The sequence below is a fragment of the Nipponia nippon genome, unplaced genomic scaffold (genome assembly GCF_047370975.1).
Source record: "Nipponia nippon isolate SJK-2023a ecotype South Korea unplaced genomic scaffold, ASM4737097v1 scaffold_4, whole genome shotgun sequence".
NCBI lineage: Eukaryota > Metazoa > Chordata > Aves > Pelecaniformes > Threskiornithidae > Nipponia > Nipponia nippon.
In genome coordinates this window covers 100,336,927-100,357,866 of record NW_028262358.1, presented here as the reverse complement: position 1 = coordinate 100,357,866, position 20,940 = coordinate 100,336,927, and the positions used below count along the sequence as shown (strand labels likewise).

The 20,940-nt window shown below is 44.6% G+C and overlaps 2 long non-coding RNA genes across 2 annotated transcripts; both read left to right on the top strand.

Annotated features, from left to right (window-relative positions):
* The first annotated feature begins 507 nt into the window (after positions 1-507).
* On the top strand, positions 508-8,973 carry LOC148053452 (uncharacterized). The gene is made up of 3 exons (XR_015708800.1): positions 508-2,100; positions 6,949-7,135; positions 8,654-8,973. It is a non-coding gene; the product is annotated as an uncharacterized LOC148053452 (long non-coding RNA).
* A 1,229-nt stretch (positions 8,974-10,202) lies between these two features.
* Positions 10,203-16,593, top strand: LOC148053451 (uncharacterized). The gene is made up of 3 exons (XR_015708467.1): positions 10,203-11,458; positions 11,860-14,239; positions 15,066-16,593. It is a non-coding gene; the product is annotated as an uncharacterized LOC148053451 (long non-coding RNA).
* Positions 16,594-20,940: the final 4,347 nt, after the last annotated feature.

The following is a 20,940-nucleotide window of genomic DNA, read 5'->3' as shown; positions in this document are numbered from 1 at the left end:
GAGATAGTATTTTGGGAACAAGCAGAAGGGAGGGAAACCAAGAATCTCATCAATTTGTTACGGTCATCTTGTAGAACTCATGCAGAATAATCCATTTAAGTCTGGAGATGGGAGAAAACTTGTGCTATACTCTGATCTCCTGCTCTCAGCTTGTTGTGAAGAGGCCTAGCTCACAACCTTGAGCTTTTTGTGTTCAAAGTGAAAAAGCTATTTGGTCTTGAATAGCTGTCCTTTCAAGAGCTGGGGACTGCTGCAGTTTGGGGTTGGTCTATGAATGGGTTTGCTTTTAGAAATGAGATACTTCTTTGTAGCTGCTTCATCTAAACCAGTTCACTTGCATGAATTGTAAGTCTGATTTTGCCTTGAAGGCATGGCTTACAAATGGAGGGACTCCTATAGACTGCACTCAGTAGCTGCAAGTACGTCTTGTTTCTTCCTTTGTACTTCTGTAGGATTTGGCATTTTAGAACTCCTCTTGAAGCACAGGGTAAGGGTTAGATCATCATGAAACCAGTTGTTCTCTTACTCAAGACACCTTACGTGTGACTTTCCTCACCATACTATAAATTTTCAGGAAGATTACAAAAATACTGCTACTAAAAATGGCTTTTACAGTCAGGTAGCATAGTCACCCATAAATAACAGCTTGTGCGAATGCTCTATTTATAGAGGGATTTTAAGTCAGCAGGTGTGCTACTGTATTGTGGTTTTTCTCCATGCATTAGAGTTGCATTAAAAAGAATGAAAGATGAGGGCATGTGTGTTGACCTGGAAACTGTGGGGAACCTTTCTGTGTCTCTGGACTCAATACCAGCATTGACCAGTAGGAGAGGTAGTGCGTGTCCGTTATCCACATCTGTAAAGAATGCTTCTGGGAGCAGCTATTCAGGACTTAATCCAGGCTGAATGGCCAGTGTACCACCCTTTGTCCATCAACCGGCTCTGGTCATCATATAGGTGCTAGTCAGTTGGTGGCGGAAGTTTAATTCAGCTGGAGGTTTGTGTCGAGTGTAGTGTGAATTGTTCAAGAATTCGGTTTGGTTTTGGTTTTTTGTTGTTTTTTTTTTCTTTGCTAAATCACTTTTATTTGCTGTAGTTGGTGGTATCCTTTGATGTAAGAAAAGACAAAGCCATAACTAAACCTTCTGTTGGCCTCTGGCATTAGAGAACACAGCTGTAACCATTTGGAGCAGCAATAGATGACAGGAGTGTCCCCTTGGGAGACTGAAGGATAAATAGCTGTTTTAACTAGTAGACTTGCAATTGTTAATTGAAGTAGGAGATAACTCTTTGCCTGTCTTTGAGGCTGATGGCAGAGCTGTGTGGAAGGCGAATTTGACTTCAAGATTAAATGGCTTTCACTTCCTCTTCTCACTTTCTCACTTCAAAGATCTCTCTCTGGTAAGAGAGATGCAGAGGGTACCCATGCAATCAAATTGTTTTCCTGAGAATTTCTATATTTATATTACTGTAGACAAGCAAATCTGTTTACAATAAAGTAGTTGGTGCTACACACCCTTTAGGCTAGAGTTTTTCTTTCACTTCAGATGTGCTGTGGTCTGTTCCTATGGACTGAATGCCCACCTGAGGCTGCAGTGTGTCAGGAGTGCTCTGGGAATGCATCTCCCAGCTCATTTGTGAGGAATCCTGTTTTTGTGGTGTAACACTGCTTCATGACATGATTCAAAACATATGTGGAGGTCAATTCAAAGCTTACTTCAAAAGCATACCCTTTTAATCTGAAGTAGAACACTAATGTAGATGCTTCTGCAGGCTCCTGCCTTCCATCCCTGTATGTAATTACTCCAGTAAAGAGGAGTTCTTGCTAGGTCTGTGTGTTCTTGGCATCTGACATACCTAACAATAGGTGGTATTGGAGTATATTGACCTGAGGCAGGTCACTTTCCTTCTGGCGGATGCATGGAGAGACTTCTGGTTGGTTTTGTTTGGTTGCCCCATCCCTCTTCCTGATAAATCCTGTATCCTCCTGTTGTGTGTTTGACCTGTTCTGTGTTCCAGCCTACTGGCTCTGAGCTCACTGGTGGAGAGCTGAGCCTGACTCAGGACAGCTCGGAGGAGGAGACCTGTGGTCGTTCTCAGGTAAGTGGCTATTTTCACAGAAGGACTAAACGTCATGAGTGCACGATCGCCTTTTCTTCCTTAGAAACACATTGCAGCTCCTAGTCCTCCTGCAGTATCCCTGGAGCCTTTCATCCCAGCAGCACAACTGATTTTTCCCTCCAGGTGATGAGCAAGTTCCATGTTCATTTCCAGCAAATTAAATAAGTAATGGGAGAAAAACATGGTCACAAAAGGAAAACACTGCTGTTGTGGAAAAGACCACAAATGGAGAATATTTTTTCTTCTTGAGCTGTCTATTTCATGCATAGAAACCACTTTCCACTTCCTGCCAATGTTTTGTTTCATAGCATTCAGGAACGTTTTCCATCCTGTTAGTGGTTGAGCCCAAGAAGAAAGCTCGGCCTGACTGCTATTCCACTTAAAAAAAAGGATGCATGATCTTACCATTTAAACAGTCCCTGTGGCAGGAGGAGAAAACACAGGTTTGAGGTGAAGCGTTCTTTCTTAGGAGCCCCTGCTCAGAAGGCATGTGAAGTTCCAGGAGCTAAGCTCTTCTCGGGGACCACGTAGGCGTTCAAATGCTAGGTTAAGTCCTGGGCCAAAGCCAGGAAGGGGTTTACGGTTTGGCGTGATCTTTTTGGAAGAATTTGGAGACCTCAGTGAACTGCCCTATGCATACTGTTGTCAGTTGTTACTGTTCCAAGGATCAGCATTTGAGCTGCTGCCGAAGCAAGGCTCAACTGGGATCCCTGTCAGCAGGGAGGATGTTACAGCTCTGAGTGTGGTGCTGTTGGCTGTCTGGTACCTGGGGATTTCTGAGAGTTTCTAGTAGTTGTAGGATAATCTCAGCAGAGGGAAAAGAAATCCCCTCGCACAGTGCAAATCTCAGACTTGCCATCTGAAAGCTCAGGAAAATGTCTGGGCCAAGATTTAGTGTGGTGAAAAATGTTGGACTGATGAGTAAGAAGACATTCCTAGATACGCTGCTTTTGGGGGGAAAAAAAAACCCAAACAAAACGCCACCCAACAAAACAAAAAACCAAAACAACCAGCGAGCGTTTGCTTGATTCTTTCATTTGTATTATTTTCCTTCTCTGCCCTTCCTGTAAATATAGGAGCAGTCTTTGAGTGGGTGATTTGAAGGCCTTGGTTAGATAGCCTACTGTCTCCACTTGCAGCCACCCCCACCACTGAGCAGAGGTTTCCCTGCTCCCACAGAGCTGCCAAAGGCAGCGTCCACAGCAGAACTTATCAAGCTCTTTTTCCTGCAGTTGTAACTCGTCGTCGCCACTGGTGGAACAAGTCCAGTTCTCTTCAGATTCATAATGTCTGCTTGTGGCAAGCTGAATCCTATCGGGCAAGGGAGGAAGGAGGAGTAGCTTGCTCTCCTGGTTCACCATCTATGGGAGAAATGGTCTTTTTCTTGTTTCTTTACAGGCCGAACATATCGTGGATTTTTTTTTTTTTTTTTTTTTTTGCTTTGTCAGTAATTTCTATATGAGCAATTCTTCCCTCCAGCCCCCAAAGCATTTTCCTTATGATCTGGTGAATCAATCGGGGGGAAAAAGAGTGGTGATGTGTCTTCATGATCACTCAGACTTGATCCACTGTAGGGGCTGCGTTCAGCATTTTTTGGTGTGATCATTTGCCTTTGGTTTTCAACGGGTCTCTGCTTTGGGTGCTGTTGTTCAGCACTGAAACCCTTCAGGAAGGTGGCGGAATCACTCTGCAGTTGTGCTGCTTAGCATAAAATGGGAATAAACCATTCTTCCTCCTGCTTAATGGACGTGATGTGCAATGTACAGAGGTGTATTATCCTCCTCTCTTACAGTTTCTAGTAAACATTTTTTAATGTGCTTTTTTAATTTTCTGTTTTGCACACTTGTGAGTTGCATCCTTACACAACATTGGATCTTCTCCCTCTCTCAACTTCTTCATAGAGCTGAACTACGTTTTATTCTGTGGTACAGTCATTTCCTTTGGTTGCATGTCTTGGGTTGTTTTTAAAACTTCAACCTTGATCTTTAGCAAAAATGGGCCTCTGTGACTGCACACATTTTAGAGGCAGAATTGCAGGCTTTTTGGAAAAATATAGTTAGTGGAGAGTTGGGATCCAAAACAACAAAAAAGCAGATGAAAACCAAGTATTTCCAAATATGCAAAGGAATGTACTAATCCCAGAAGACCTGAGAAGGCTGTTTCTGCAGGTGGTTATACAAAGTCCAAGTCTCTCGTGGCCTAGAACCATAAAGATCAGGAGAAGCTGTGTTCTCCAAGATGGAGCATCCTCGAATCTGAGGTCTAACGGTCCTGTGCATTTAACCCACCTCAATTTCCTCACCAATGTGGCCCTAGACAAAAATGATGCTAAAAAAGGAGCTTGGAATTGCCAGGATTGTAGAATTAAATACCTGATGAGGCTGTAATAGTTTTTCAGAAATGAAGGATCAAGCATTCTGGAAATTACCAAGTATTTTAAGGCATAGAAATCTAGTTTCAGAATCCAAGTGTGTCACAGATTCAGTAGAGGAAGCTATTCAGGTCAAGATAGCACAGAAGGTTGGGGGTTTTTTTTGTTTGTTTGTGTTTTTTTTTTTTCTGCTCAAATTGCAAGACTTTAAAATCCCTACTTTGAATGTGAAACTGCAAAGTCATGAATGTCATCTTTGTAGCTTAAGCCCTAAATGGTGCGCTTACTGTGGGAAGTGCCAGTGGAAGTCTTCAGCAGCGTATGTTTTGTGAACTCTGTTTACAGAGAAGTTGCCTCTTCTTGTCCCTAGTGACAGACCTAAAAATGGCACTTGCTCAGGGAGAGGGCTGAAGAGCTCTGGAAAATCTTACGTAGCTGTCCTCCTACAGAACTGCAAGTGGGTTTCCAAGCAGTAGACAAAGCTCTTTACCACTTCTCCAGGCCCTATCCCTTAATGTTTACGGAATGGTTGAGGCTGCAGAAGGGATGCTGCTTGCTGAAGCCTGCAGAAGCAGGAAAATAAGCTGCTCGGGCAGAAATGAAGAGGAATGGAAGAAGGAAGGAGTCTTCCCTGCAAGAGGGGAGGAAGCTGCTGAGACCTGACTGGGAAGCAATATTCCCTCTTTTCAAGATGCTGACCTCTCTGAGGGGAAAAAGTTGAAGCCCTTGTCCTCCTGCCACCTTGCTCTGTGTATTTCATGTTTCTTTCACCAGACAAGGTACTTTCCCTACTTACGGCTCTTCACAATGCTCAGGGAGTTCTCAGCTTTTCTCTCCCACAGATGTGCTGTACCCAGCTCTCTGCAAAACACATTTTCCCACAGTTATCTGTGTTTATATGCTTTTCAGTGCTTTCAGACCTTTCAGCATGAAAGGTCAATAATTAGTCTGTCTGAAATTTAGCTAAACACTAAAGTGGCGCATTAAAGTGTGACTTTTCAGAGCATTAGTATCATGCTGGAGCAGCGCCGACAGCTGAGTTCTGGGCTGAGGCAGTTAGAAAAGCACGGAGAGAATGAAGTATCGTAGAGAAGTCCCAAAGGCTTATGTACAAACCAGCTTCTCCAGGTTTCCTGAAAGCTCAAGACCTGAGTTTGCTTCTGTGGCTGAGGGGATGAACACCACAGCCCCTGAGCAGAGGTACCGATCTCTCTGCCTTTATAGGGAAGGAGAAAAATACTCTTATGTGGCTCTGGAAATGCAACATCAATATATCGGGGACCTCATTATAACAAGGAGCTCTCTGCCCTGTGCCACAAGGTTTTCTTGTGATCTGGATGTTGATCACCAGCCGATTAATCAAGTGGCATCATTTCAAATTCCTTTCTTGGGTAAGGGGGTGTTGCATCATGAGGAGGCTGACAGCCTCCCTCACCTTTATCATCATAGCAAAAATGGTTCAGTGCTTTAAGAAGGGGAGAAACACATAAGGAGATAAGGTTTATGTTGCCTCTTGGACTTCTCCATCTACTCTTCTCTTTGGCCCTAATGAACCAGGGAAATGTATATTTTCTGAAACCTATTTTCCCAGTGACTGTTTGGAGAACAGATGCTTCTAGAACAGGCAGAAACTGGAAATGTCAAGACATTTCTTTATTCTAGAAGTCCTGAGAGGTTCTTAATGGTCCTTAAAGGATGTTAAAATTTAATGTTCTCAGAAAGGTATTGGTCCCTAGGAAGGGAGGTGTCCCCAGTCTCTACTGAATCCCTTTTCCAGAAGTCTGCTGCTTTGGAGAGCTGCACTAAGCTGTACCTGTGTTTCCTCTGCTGCTTGGTACAGCAACACATTTTTCATTACTGAGGGTTCAAATCTCTTTGGCCTGCCTAACAAGAGAGGCTCAGGGAAGAGTTTCCTCAAGAAAACCTTGGAGTGGGCCTACTATGAAGTTATTTAATCATTCAGTGTTATCAAAACTTTCAACACTAAGATGACAGAGTATCTTGATTCTCTATAATCTGTATCAAGAGCTTTGTGGAAGAATTAATGCATAATGTATGAAGCATTTATCTCAGTTGTTTGAGTAAGACTGAGCTATATTTTGCATATAAGTCAGTGTTAAACATTGAAAACACAGTATAATTTTCTCAAAATTATGGCACTTACAGCACAGAAAGGATTTTTCTGAGAATTTAGGGAAAAACCAAGGAGGTGACAGCCCATGCTCTGACTAGCACAGTGGTTTACTTTCTTTTTAGTTCTCGGTAGTTAAAACCCACTAAGATCCTGAGGTTGTAGGGGACAAGACAACCGTTCTTCCCACCAATATTTTTCTCCTTGCTCTGCAACAGGAAGCTTCATCTTTTATCTGTCATTTATAATAATGCCTTTCTTCTGGGGATGAATTGCTGTAATTCTCAAAGAGTGACAATTTCCCACGGCACTACTCTTTCCACAGGAGAGAAGATGCTTTTGCTTGGGTGCTGACCCTCCTCCTGGATGCCCATCCTTTATTCCCTGCCTCCTCCCAGCAGTGCCTGGCTCCCACCTCACTGTAGCTACCGGCGTGCTGTTGCCAGGGGAAGGGGAGGCTCTTACCTATGGGGAGACAGCCGCGGGCTGCCTTTTCCTTCCTATGCTCTGAGGTATGTCCTGCTTACCTAAGTTTTAAAGGTTTTTCAGCTTTTTTTAAGGTCATTATACTGTGGTTTCCAGGCAACGGAATTTGGCAAGAATTTTGACAGCGGAAAGATAACGGTGTCACCATGAGAGCGCAGTCTGGAGGGTGGTAAGGAGTCAGGCGGGTGCTGTGCATCCCACCTCCTGCCCTTCTTGAAGCATGGCTCTTATCCCCGCTCATTCGTCCTTCCCAGCAGCTGCCCCGTGGCCCAGGAGGGGTTGTTACAGAGGGGTTCAAGTGCTGCAAGAAGTGGCTGTGAGAACTAGGTCCTCGTTTCCTCCTGAAGCTGGGTACGGTTTGACTCGAACTCCCTCGGGCAATTATGAAAATTATGGTCCGGGTCATTTCCTCTTAACAACACCTTTCTGAGCACGCTGGCATGCAGCTTAGAGGGTTTTTTCTCCAGATAGATGCCAAACCACAAGCATGGTCAGCCTTAAAAATCAGAGAAACATCTGGCTAATCCCCAGCTGTGAGATCAAGAATAATACACTATTTTTTCAGTCTGTCATCCAAAATGCTAATGTAGCTCTTCGCCTTGCCAGCTCTCCCAGTAACGTTGAGTAAGGCAATTTTTGGTTCTACCTCTTTTCCACCCAAAGCCCGCTGGCGTTTCCAGCCTCTCCTCAGAAACGAAAGGCTCATTAACCCATGCTGTGTCCTTATCCACACCCCGGCACCGCCTCTGTCCGCCCAGCTCTTGCAGTCTGTCTGCCTCTCCTTTTTATCACAGCCCTTCCTCCTCCAGCTCCTGATGCAATATGGCAACGCAACGCCACACGAAGGAACACCTCTGCGAGATGCCCTGGTGTATATTCTGCCTTTTTTTGTGTTGCGCATATGTGCCTTCCTTTTCTCTCTCATTTTCAGGAGTGTCACCTTAGCTCCCAGATTGAAACCATTCCCTATTCCCCATCACGGATAATTTTATAAATGTATTTCCAGTGGCATTTTTCTTTTTCGGAGCGCTCCTACAGGAAGTTGAAGCTTCCTCGTTTCAGAGATGCAGCTGTTCCCATCTAATGTATCCCAAAAGAATCAGGATGCTGTTGATGTGCTCAAAAATGAGGATGTTTGCTGTCCTCAAGTGTTTGTTCATACTTTTCAGTCTGCTAAATTTGTTTTCTTCGCACTTTGACTTGCCAATTTGTCGCTAAGTGTGAAACAGGTTCTTGTGTTCCCGAAAGCAGATGCTTCAAATTCAGGTTTAGAAAGTCCGATTTTGATGCCTGTGTTTGAAAATGGGACTTTTCAAAAAAAATGGAGCTTTCTCTGTACCCGAAGCCTGCCTTGCTCTCGGGTATTGCTCATCCACAGCTCTGCTTACAGCCCTGCACGATGAGTGGGCTGCGCCTGTTTTGAAGCAAATAGATAAACACGCTGCCCTCTGCTCGCCTAACTCTGGCTCCGATGCCTTTTGGCAGCTTTTTAAAAAGCCTGATTTTTTTTTTCTCTTTTCTTTCCCATGCGCTATTTTTTCTAGTGGAGGCAAGATACTTCAGAGCAGCAGTAGCTATGCTCATCTCCATAGAAGACCACACGTGGTTCAGTTGTTTGGAGGTCTGGTGGCCTCACCGTAGCAGCCTACAAAGACCAGAGATCAACGTCTGAGCTCACATCTTTAATCAGAGGTCACTTCTTGTCCCTATTAAAAAAGAGGAAGACTTCCTCGAGTGCCTTCCAAGAACTCCATCGTTTTACATCTGGGCTATGTAAAATAGGTCCCCTTGTCACACCGGCCGCTGCGGTACAGCCCGGTGGTTGGCAGCGCGGCCGCGGCAGGCAGCAAACCTCCCGATTTCATTTGGGGTGAGTTAGCAATTCGTGTGGATGCGCTGCTAATGGCCTGCAACTTCCCGCTACGGAAAATTAAGCACAAAAGGTTGAAAGAGAGTGACACTGCTTTCAAGATATGCTGCAGCGCATTTGTGTACAGACTATGAGGCTCGCTGCTTCTCTTCATGGGGAGCCTCATCTGCTCTTTATACTCACCTCCTTTTATCCGCTCTAAATAGCAAACATCATCTAAAAATCTCTTGCTTGCCTGAGACAATGCTTATGGCAAAATAGGTGTTTCGGAAAGTTAGAGAAACCCGGTGCTGCCAGGACAGAGAGGTGGTAATGCTTCCTTTATAGGAATGTTAATAGGAGTCATCCACTGCAATCCGACGGCCTTTGACTGGAGAATAAATCTGAGTGGAGATGTTGACTCTAAACATTGCAGTGGATGGGTGGGGGAGGGCATGCCGGATTGAACTCGGAAAAACTAATTTTCCATTGGTTGGATAATCCCTTCAAAATCTGTTTTCTGAGCATCAGGGTGAGATCCTATCTCTTTACGAATGCCTGCATAGTGCCTGTGTTTGAGCAGAATGGGTGTCAGCAGACGAGTAGCCATGGCAAAGGCTGTTTCTGTACCCAGTCAGCAGTCAATAGCTGCAAAGCTGAACTATTTAAATCTGTGCTGATATTCAGCCCTTGGGATTTATTCTAGAAAATTTATGCTGGAACTTGAGAAATACAGGAACGGCAATATCCACTCAGACTGTCAGATGAATTGCTCAGTTTGCAATATTCACAGTCCATTAAGCCCAATAAAAAAAATCCACTATCGCCAAACTGGGAAAACAAAGCTCTGCGATATACACCTGTTATTTTTCAATACGGTAAGTACAGCTGCATTGAGTAGGACTTCAAAATTGCAAGCCACTCTGGTGAAAGTATAGATGAATCTCTTCAAAACACAGTATATGCTACCTTCCTATTTTCAAACCTCAGTAGGGAACAGCAAGCAATTCTCTGCCTTATATTTTCTGTCTTGTTACAGACAGCTGGGTTTGATCCAGATCACTGGCTCAGGCTGACGCAGAGAAAATGATGATGTTGTAGCATCTACTTTGTTGCAAAGGGAGAATATGTTTGGTTTTTTGTTTTTTGTTTTTTGTTTTTTGTTTTTTTTTTAACCTGCGGAAGATGAGGCATGGGTACTACATAATTTTTCAAGGTGTTTAACTGAAAAGAGCAGTTTTGAGGCCTTACGGAGTGGAGAGAGGGGGAGTATTTAGTCACTTCCACAAACATCTGAGCTTGAGTCTACTGTCAATAATGGCCATGTACTATTAGAAATATTGAAATATGTATTTGGCTGTTGTTTTTTTACTTACAGTACTGACGCACATAATTCCCCCCCCACACACACTTGAAGTAGAGAGAAGGAGAATGTTTTTGCCCTTATGCTTCACAGCTGAAAACAGGCATTTGAAAGCAAATTAGACACATGAGAGGGAACTACTGTGGTCGTTTTGTCATTCTCAGCTTGCGTACTGTGGGGCTTCTGTCTTTGATGGACTGGTGAAAGGAACGGAAGGATGAATTGCTTGTCACCATATAATTTGTCAAGATATAATTTGTCAACATATAATAAGAGGCAGTCTCCAGAGAAGTAAGTAGATGCTTTGTGGTTGCATTCGTAATGAATCAAATGAAACGCAGATACTTTGTATAAAGCCAGGACAATCTAGCCATAAGATTAAGCTAATTGAAAAGATCTCTCTAATTTCAGGATGAAGTTCTTGCGAGCTGATGGAGGGGCTCTACGTCAAAAACTTATCACAGTGCTGTTGTAGAAAGAAAAGAGCCCTGAAGCTCCTGGTATTGATGATACTCGGTTGCTTTGCCGATTCTCTTGCATTACAGCAGAAGTTGCAACACCTCTTGGAGCTCCGAGCCACTTTTCCCCACCTGTCCCTGCCCGCTTTCTGTAATTTAGCTGCTCCTCATGAGCTGCTCGATGAAGTTTATGTAATTCAAATTACCTTTGTGGAGGAACAAAGAGGAAAGTCAGCAATTCAGTTTGACTGGGAACCTTGACTCGACTTTGCTTAGTGCACTGGTTTAAGCATCTGTTCCCAAAACAATGTAACCTTTACCAATAAGTAAAATCAAATAAGCAGCTGAGTACGAAACTAATGGTCCAGATAAGATATAAGATATTAGAGAGGCAGAGAACACCAAGAGTAATGGGGAAAATATAACCTGAATTTCTCACTCATGCTCTTTGCTTCCACATTACAACATATGAAAGATGGCAGGAGTTTATATGCTGTTAGCCAGCAGGCATGGCCACCCCAAATACTGCCTATCATATAGGAACTTTTAATATAAGGGTGCAGAAATCTGTGATGTGATTCTCATTCTGCTCTTCTATAAGCCCCAAGCCAGAGAAGAAAAATATGCTGTAATCCTGGAAGAGTCAGTCCTTGAAAACTACCGCCCTCCTTCAAAGAGAGTAAGTTCCTGGGACTGCCCAGCATGCTCTTTGCACACCAATTTTTTTTTCTTTATGAGCTCTAAATATAGTTCCCAGATGATAAAGCTATAAATTCTTTAAGTCGAAGATATAGCAATGTGAGCTAATCAAAACTGGCATTGCCACAGTCTCTCTTTCCCTCTCTTGCTGTATGTTCCTGGCCCCTTCTTTTCACAAAGCTGAGTGTTTTTCTGACTTAGCAGTGAGCCAAATTGGTAAAAATAGACTCCTAAACTGCTGACCGAACATTTCCACCTCTTTCTTGAATCAGATCTAATGCTCATGTAGTATATGCTATGTTGATTAAGCATTCAAAGCCAATGAAATAAAAAAACTTGTCTTTCTTTTTGTATTTTTCATACTGGTTTGGTTTCCTACAGGATCAGCAAGCTTGATCTTACCCCGCTGCTGCAACCAATGCACAGGAGAGCTTGGGGAAGGGGAGGTGAAGGAGAAGAGCATTTTTTCAGCAGAAGCCTGCAACTAGAGAGGTTTAGGCTGAAGAGTGGCTTAGGATGGCCAAAAGGCACCTGAAGCCCTCTGAGAAGTGGTGCAGCCTGTGGTCGGCTGCAAGAGCATTGGCAAAACAAGAGAGAATTGTCTTGCTGGGGAGTTTCAAGGCTACACCCCCTCCTTTGCTGATCACAAGGGCATTGGGTTTGTTTTCTGACATAGTGGTATAAGCCTAACTTAACTGACTTTCTAGTGGTTTAAGCTTAAACTGGAAGTGTAGCCTCAGAGTCTAAAAACATGCAACTGATAAAAATTGTATTGAATTGGTACTTGTCCTGTGGAATTGGGAACTGAAGTGGTTCAGAGAGCAGATGCAACTCCTAACGATGGCTGGATTGGTTTCCAGTTGAATTGGCTTGCTTGAACTGGCTATAATGTGCCTGCATGAGTGTTGGTGCTGGCTGGCACAAGAGAGAGAACAGGGGAGAGGAGGACAAGACTGCAGCAGCCTAGGTTTAGGCTTAAACAGCCCAGATTTAGGCATAAACTGGAATGACATCTCATACCCAGGGTGAGCTGAGAAGGAGGTTACATCTGTCCAGGCAGGGAGCCTTAATCAGTGCAACTACAGTCAGCCTAGATAGGAAAGAGCAGGGGGAGCAGAAGGTGGAGACCACACAAGTCTCTGCCCTCGGACCTGCACCATGCACTCCACACTGAAAAGGACTAACGGGAGAAGGTCTGGGGTGCTCTTATTCCCTCTGTTTTCAGTACTTGGCTTTGCTGGTTCAGAGCTATGAATTGTATGAAGGGCTACCTGACAAATCTTCAAAGGATCACTCTGGGACGTGTAGATACAGTCCTAAGTGACATTAGGTCAAATCAACTTCCGAGGAAGCTAAGGGTTTTTCTACTTACCAGCCTTACCCAGCTCATCTTGGAAACTCAGCACAATTCTGCAATTCCCAGCTGCCAAATTCAGTGCCTAACTTTGGGCGAGACGTTACTTATTGGAGACAGTGATACTGTATGGCCATTCCCCAGGTGAAATCGTGGCCTGTAAATGTGCAAAAGCTCCAGCGACCCATTTCCTCTAGATGTAGCTCTTGATTTTTTACGTATTATCATTCTGCTTCTACAATGGTTCATACAAGGCACAATATTCTTGCCCTGAAATGTTATATTGTTGAGTTATTGGTTGCTGCAATTTCATGGCAGGAAAGCATGAATTTGATCTATTGATATTTTAGTTCCTCTCCCACAATATGTATTTGGAAATGTGATTAATTGCTCCAATTGGTCTTTAAATATTATAGTAATGTAGGAGCTAGGTGTAAATATTCAAACTGCTGCATCTAAGGCTAAATTACTAAAAGCATGGTGTGCAATGCTTGCTGTACTGATTGGTTCCAGAGGGACTGGTTAGGTGCTAAGGGTTTCTAAAATTCACAGCCATGTTTACTCTCTGTAACTAAATAAGAGACTTAGAGGCCAAACTAGAAACGGGATGGGATTTGAAAGCCTTTTTTGTGTGTGTGTGTGTGTGTGTAAAATATAAATAAAAGCATGAGCTTATGATCACAGGGAAGCAGGGAAAGAAAGGTGAAGCCGTATTCTAGGTACTACTGGGTGATACTGAGCCTGCCTCAAACAGTTTGTTACAGCCATGAGCCCATTAATTAAGTGGAAGTTATCCCAGCGCAGAGGGCTTCTGCAAATGCCTTTACTCCATGCATGACCTACTTCAGGCCTCTGTGAAGGGCAGAAATTTGGCATAACTGGTGAGGTTCTGCCCCAGACATAAATCCTTGATGAAAATCCCAGTTATAATGTTCAGCCACTGGATGTCCTCATTTTCAAAGGTCTGCAAAGGTTCATCAGCTGGAGAGCCACGTTGTTGACAGTTTGCAGAGCCTTGCATAAAAATATTCTTTGTGTGTTGGGTATTGCCAAACTCCAAGCTTACCGCCCATAAAGCAATGGAATCAGTTTCACTTCTCAAGGTAACTAAACTCCTACTGGATGCAGAACATGTATTTAATCTTTCTCCATCTTTCTTTCTTTTTTGATGACTTAACTGTAATTTATGTAACAGCTTGCTTTGCAGGACTCTTGCATTCCTAAACACCGAGGAGTTCACTACATTTCTTTCTTTTTCCAGTGCTACCTTCGCTGGAGTTTACCGCAGTTTTTACTGTGGATTCTGACTGCAGCTTGGTTTTTGTAAGTTCCTATGAATTCCCAAGGGCGCATCCCTCTGTTCGCAGGAGTCCTGATCTGATCCCACAACGACTTTGTCAGCGATAGGTAATCACATTGTGCGCGTAGCTACACCTGCCCAGAGAGCTTCTCTTCGCTTTTTCTCAGAAGGCCTGCTTTCTCCTGCAGCTCCTGAGCCATCACCACCTACCTTGCCTTTGCTGCAGGCTCCCCTGCCTGCACTGTCACGGCGGGTGTTTCTCAGCCCGAGCTTCCCCTGCAGCTAAAGCTCTCATCCAGCCTCCTCGTTCTTGCAGCTCTAATGGCATCATCCTCATTGCCAAACATTCCTCTCTTCTGATTATGATTTGACATTGCTTGTCAGACACTCTCCAACAACTTATAAAAATCTGAGCTGGCAGAAAGATTGGCAAAGGGCTGTCTGTAGCCGCACGTGGATTTCGTGTTTGTTCATGAAACGCGGAAAACATGTTCATGAAAATCTGCATTGTTGGGTTTTTTTGGTCTGAAGTTTCAAGGAAAAAAAAAATCTACTTCTCCTAGCTTTCTGCCTTTTAATTTCTCTAATTTAAGCTGCTGTTAAACCACGTTGTCTTTCCAACAAGGGGGCAACTTGTGCTCTGTAAACACTTGTTTGAAATTGTGAAAGCAGGTTTTGCCAGAGGACAAACTCAGTAGAAAAATTAAGGCTAGACTTCCTTCCCTTATAAAGGAAACTCGCCTTCTGGTATAAATGGGCATACTTACACTAGATACGTACACTTCATGTACCAGCATGGTGGTTTCGTTCAAACCACGCTGGTGCATGAGGCGTATCTCCAGTAGGAATCAGCCTCTGTAGCTGCTGAAGTCTCCTAAGGTGACTGGGGCCAGGTATGCATTTATTTATCTATTTGCTGACATCTCTTTTCAGCGGTTCAGCACTGGATGAGTGCTTCAGAAAGAGATGAACGTGTTATCTTTCCACGCACAGCTCTGCAGGAACGGTAGATCCTCATGGAAACTCGCTGCCCCCTGTACATCCCGTCGTGCCCGCTGTGGAAGGGGAGGCATGCCCAGAGCTGCCCAGGTGGGCAGAAACCTGAGGTGCTCCTGATAGGACTCTGAGTCCTGGGATTTGCTCCCAGCTCAGTAACCGTGCTGGTTTCCACACTCTGAAACAAACCTAACATTCAGGTGAGCTGGGAGAAAGATTTGGAAGATGGACGACAAAGAGAAAACCACCGCAGCAGATCTGGATGACATGATGCTTGTCACAACGTTGTTACCTTAACCCCAAGTACGTGCCGATGTTTCTATAGCAGGGAAAGTAGCAGGATGTGGTAGGAGCAGACTGCTTTGCAGTCCTTTGTGAGGAGCTACGAGCAGCTTCAGAAGAGGACATGTGTTGCAGGGCTCCTCCCATCCCAGATATGCTGGCAGCCAAGGAGCCACTCCTGGTGCGAGACTCACCGGGCCGGGGGAGCAAATTAAATATGACATCCCTGCCCTAGAAACTGTGATACTGATGTGAAATTTGCTTGCCTTAGGCTAATGACACTGATGGTGCATCTCAATTATCGTCTCTGAGAAAATTTGGCTTCTAAACTGCTTAGGAACTGGTGACAGCCTGCGGTCTACTCAGCCTTCACGTTCTTGGAGGAGACGACTTATTGACCCTTTTCTGCCATTCTGAAGGGCATTGTGGGCCACGCTAACAGTGGTGGCGAATATGGATGAGGAAGAAATGGGGCTGAGGTCCAACATCTGTGTTCTGACGTCAGACACTGGCACTTTTCCCTCTGGCGCTCGTGGTCATCCCTGGAGACCTGAAGCCCACTGTGATTTTGGGGGGGATCTACCTGCTCTTTTTTCTTGCAGCTTTTGAAGAGCTCTTTGGAAAATGTGCAATGCTGCTTTTAGTCATTGCAAAACTGGAGATTAGACTTGGAGTGCTGAAAAGAGATTAAAGGTTTTGCAAGCAGCAAACCCTAGATTTACAGCAAACACAGAGGGTTTTGCTTCCTCAGTACAAAAGCACAGATGCAGCTCAAATTAAAATCAATAATTGATCTACATCCATTTACAGATACATCTACATTCACAGAGGCTGGGAAAGCTTATTCCTGTGCGCACATTTTCCTTTTAAGCAGCTTGTACTCAGGCTGCCTGCAAATATAGCCGCTCATCAAACACGTAATGCTTGGTCCCTTCTAGGAATGAGCTGGGGCCATTTTTTTTCTGCTGGATGCCAAGAGGAGGACTGACAAGACAGATGGAAGCTGCTGAACTGTTACACAGCTCATTAGAGAAGCGCAGAGCCCTTGAAAGCTCAGGGTGCAGCCAGGATTTACCTCTTGAGAAATGGCAGCAGTCCCCAAAGTAAGTAGCTTGCATGGGCCACAAATCTGCCTCAAAATAAGCAGCGTGGATGCAGCCTGTAAGGCTGAACTCAAAATAAACCTTGGTTGTTTGGTTTTGGTTTTTTTTTTTTCTGAGATGCTATAATATAGGACGAGGCTGAGCAAACATATTGTGATTCTCCTCTGTTCAGTGCTCCGTGTCCCAGATCACTGACTGTGCAGCCACGCCAGGCTATGGGTCATGCGCCTTTATTCCCTATAGAGAGAAAAATTCCTGCTATGTTAACAACAGATCTGCAAGGAATTTCTTTTTTGCTTCAGCTGGTTAATGAACTGGCATTTTGCTCTGGCTGGTGCTTGCACGGAGCACATTGCAAGGGTTCCTCTGCTCCAGTACTGTGCTGGTGAGACGTCTCTGCAGCAGAGGGTATCCCGTGCGCTGGGGCACGTCCTGGCTGCAGGACCCTGCTGCGGAGAAGGGCCCTGGGACATGCCCCAGGATGTCACCTGCTGCTGGAAACCCGGTTCTGGGAGGTGGCAGCCCCCACTGCCACCAGCAGACCCAGGTCATCCCCTTCCCTGGGAAGGGATTGCTGGTGTCCACCTTGGGGTCCAGCTCTCCAGGGCACTTTGGGGTCTGTGCCTCTGGGCACACGTGTTCTCCTGCCCCCCTCCCTTTCGCTCCACCCCTGCTGCTGCCCCCGCAGCCCCTGTCCCTTGCGTCCCCCCGTGTCGTGCCCAGCCCTCGGTGGAGGCAGCCCTCTTTTCCCGCTGCCCTAGCGTGGACAGGCGGGTCCCCCAGCACCCCCGGCCCTCCCTCCGCTCTCGGGGAGCATGTGGGCAGCCCAGGAAGCATGACACAGAGCTGACCGAGTCCACGGAGGATTTGGGGGATTTTTAGCTGCTAAATATGAGGTTTGTTAGGTGCACATGCTGCTGAGCCTGTGTGTACTGATTTTTATTTTTTTCAGAGGAATCTTGGACAAGTTTCACAGCTGTGGCAGCAAAAGGCATGTTGGTGACATGAGGCTGAGCTCTCTGCTCAGCAGCCCTTTCTGCTAAAGGACTTTTTTTTTTTTTCCCTTTTTTTTTTTTTCCCAAAGCAAATGATCACAGTACCAAAATTACAGTGCATCTTTTCAAGGTACGGCATAGTGTATTTTCTGGTAAGTGTGTTCTTAGAACCAGCTGATTGTTTTAGCTGAAACCTTCTTAAAAATACCTGAGTCTGGATCAGACACGTAAGGTAGAAAACATTATCCTGACAGTTGGAGTCTGGGGAAGTTGTGAGCAAGTAGAAACTAGATCTTACAAAAGGAAGGACCGGGCCAGCTAACGATAGAGTTTATCAGCCCTTCCCATCGCTCCTGATGACAGAAGGAGAAAAGGTGCCCTTCTGCTTCCTAGGGAGGTTTCCAAATGTAAAGAAAGGGGCTTTGTTTTTGGTCAGGGGGGGATTTCGGCTGAGGAAGGTTAGCAGGGAAGCAGACAAAGATAGGAAACCCGCAGCAGCAGGGCATTGTGTGCCAGAGGAGAAGCTGCCCGTTCAGTGTTTACAGTGTATCTCCAGGAGCTAGAAAGGGCAAGGTGCTTTTATTTTTGGCTTCATTTATAGCTGTTGTGTCCTCTGAACTTCCCCTCTCTTCAGCTTGCAGCCCTGAGATTAATTCAGAACATAGTGTAGAGCTTCCCACCTCCCAGAAAATAACTGTTGTGATCTCACGTGAGTCCTGCAGGAGACGGACAGGGAGGAAGAGGGAGGCAAAAGAATCAAGGAAAAACTGCATCATCCAGCCACATCTGCGTTAGGCCCAACATCTGTATCCTGGGATCAGATTTCTGCTGAGATTTCGCTCTAGCGCAGCTTGTTCTTTCTGTTGGGAAGAGCTGGTTTGCCACAGGATGAGCATGGCTGTGTTGGGAAAGTTGGGGGAAAAGCAATATATAGGAAAGGCGGCCCTGGGGGAGCTCTGTTTCTTTAGGGGAGCCCATGTCCCACCCCATCTGTATGGCTCCTAAACTTGAAAGCACTGACATAGCTGAACGGCCTAAACCAAGCGAGCCCCTGACAAGGAGTGGGATTTCAGGCGGACGAGAAGTCAAACCTGTGCCAGGAGCCGAGAGAGCCCAGCACCGTGCACAGCAAGGTGGTATGGATGTGTAGGCTGCAAAATTACAAGCTGCTTCTTGCCAAGGATGTGGCTATAACGAGCACACTGAAGCAGACCGGGTTTCCCTTTCGCCCTTGTCTGGCCTCCTGTCAGCCTACGCCTCTGCGGGGTGTCTGGATGAAGTGCTAAAAACTGGAATAGAAATAATGAATGAAATACTTAAGTAAAATGTCCAGGATCAAGATCTGTGTTTGCATGCTGGCTGAACAAATAGTGGGCATTTCATAATGCTGAAAGCCGAGCAGTATCTATGGTGGGTGATGGTGCTTCCATGCGAGGATTCCCGCCAGTGGGCAAGACCAGATGTATATTGCACACTGGTGTCAGCTGCAAAAAGCCTGTTTTTTGGGTTTGTGTCCAACAGAATCACCAGATTCTTTTCTGGTCCGCACATTTTCAAGTGTTTGCAGTCATCTCAGATCTTCTCATAATCAAATTAATTTCAATACTTTCTTCAAATACAAAACAGTCTTAACTGAGGACATTAGTACCTGGTGAAATCTCTTCTCTCATAAAATGACCTAGGATAGGATAGGATAGAATAGTTCAGTTGGAAGGGACCTATGACAATCATCTAGTCCAACTGCTGGGCTGGCAGAAGTTCCTTGCAGTTGGGAGTTTGCTAAAGGCAGGCCAGGGTCATGCTCCAGCCCATTTTGCTTTCCATTTACTCCTTCTATTTGCCTGCAGAGCTTCTGAGGTGCCTGCATGAACTTCCCAGTTCACCACAGTATGTTTATTTGCCAAGTGTTTACTTGACCTAAATTATTTTGAAAACCATCATTTGTGACAACTGTAGCACAGGCTTTACAGAACTGGGTAGCTGGTTAATAGATGCTGTAACCTGGATGTACAAGCTCTGCCATTTGTTATCAACAATATAAGCAGTTATTGTCTATTTTATTTATTTTTTAATGTCAGCTGTTTTCTTAAACTATATTTTCTTCTAACACCCAGAAGATTGAGCTGTTGCATATGTCCTAAATTGCTAGTTTACCTTTTGGTCCTCAACATAATGTCTCTTCAGAAAGGTATTTAATTCTGAAGACAACTGTGCTTCTCATTGAATGGTTACATCATACCTGGTAGCTCATTGGATTCAGAGTCTGCCTTTAACACCAGTTGTTACTGTGATGCAATTAAAGGCAGCAAAAATATTTTACCTGGTGCAGCTGCTTGCTACAATTTTTCCATTCAGCTTTCTGAATAAATTCCAGTTACACTTCCTTTATCCTGGGTCTGATTCCTTAAATAAGCAGCTTTCACAGTCTATCAGTTCCTCTTGCTCTGAGGACAAATGTCAGAAATTTCCTCATTCTTTTTCCTGAAGATCAATAACACTTTTCTAACATCGTATTTTAGAATTTGAAGAAAAAAAATCTTCTATGGTAAAAGTCATTGAAGTACAGCTGTCTAATTAACATGCATTATATGAGCTAAATAACTATGATAGGAAATTAGGGAAGAGTAGACTCAACATTAAACTTGCATTTATGAATATCAAATGTGGAATTTATAGCAACCTTCCAGTACCTGAAGGGGACCTACAAGAAAGCTGGAGAGGGACTTTTTACAAGGGCAGGTAGTGATAGGACAGGGGGTAATGGGTTTAAACTGGAAGAGGATAGATTTAGATGAGAGATAAGGAAGAAATTCTTCACTATGAGGGTGGTGAGGCACTGGAACAGGTTGCCCAGAGAAGTTGTGGATGCACTTGAACACTGGAAGTGTTCAAGGCCAGGGTGGAGGGGGCTTTGAGCAACCTGGTCTAGTGGAAGGTGTCCCTGCCCATGGCAGGGGGGTTGGAACTGGATGATCTTTAAGATCCCTTTCAGTCCAAACCATTGTATGATTCTATGAATTGTATGTGTGCGTAATTGTAGGGAAGACCCCATCTGATTACTCTAAGGACATTAAACTTCCCTTACAGCTAAGATGAGAGGAAGAAAGAAATCAGGAACCACATGCCAATTAAAAAAAAAAATTTTTTTTGGAAAAAATTATGAGCGAGTCAAAATATTTTTCATTGTTGCCAAATTTACATTAGCCCCAGTGCTAGCTGCTTCTGCTTCCCATCAGTAAAACATTCTCCAGGTCCATCAATCAAACCTGACATGATGGGCCATAAGTATGCTCCTGATAGGAGCTCTTGACACGCAGAGTGATGCTCCTCATTGCTGCCCTTGCGCTGACACAACCCTGCACCAGCCCAGCTTCCCCAACAGAGATGGTGTCTCCTCCTGCCCCTCGCAATGCTGGATGCAACCTGGCTCAG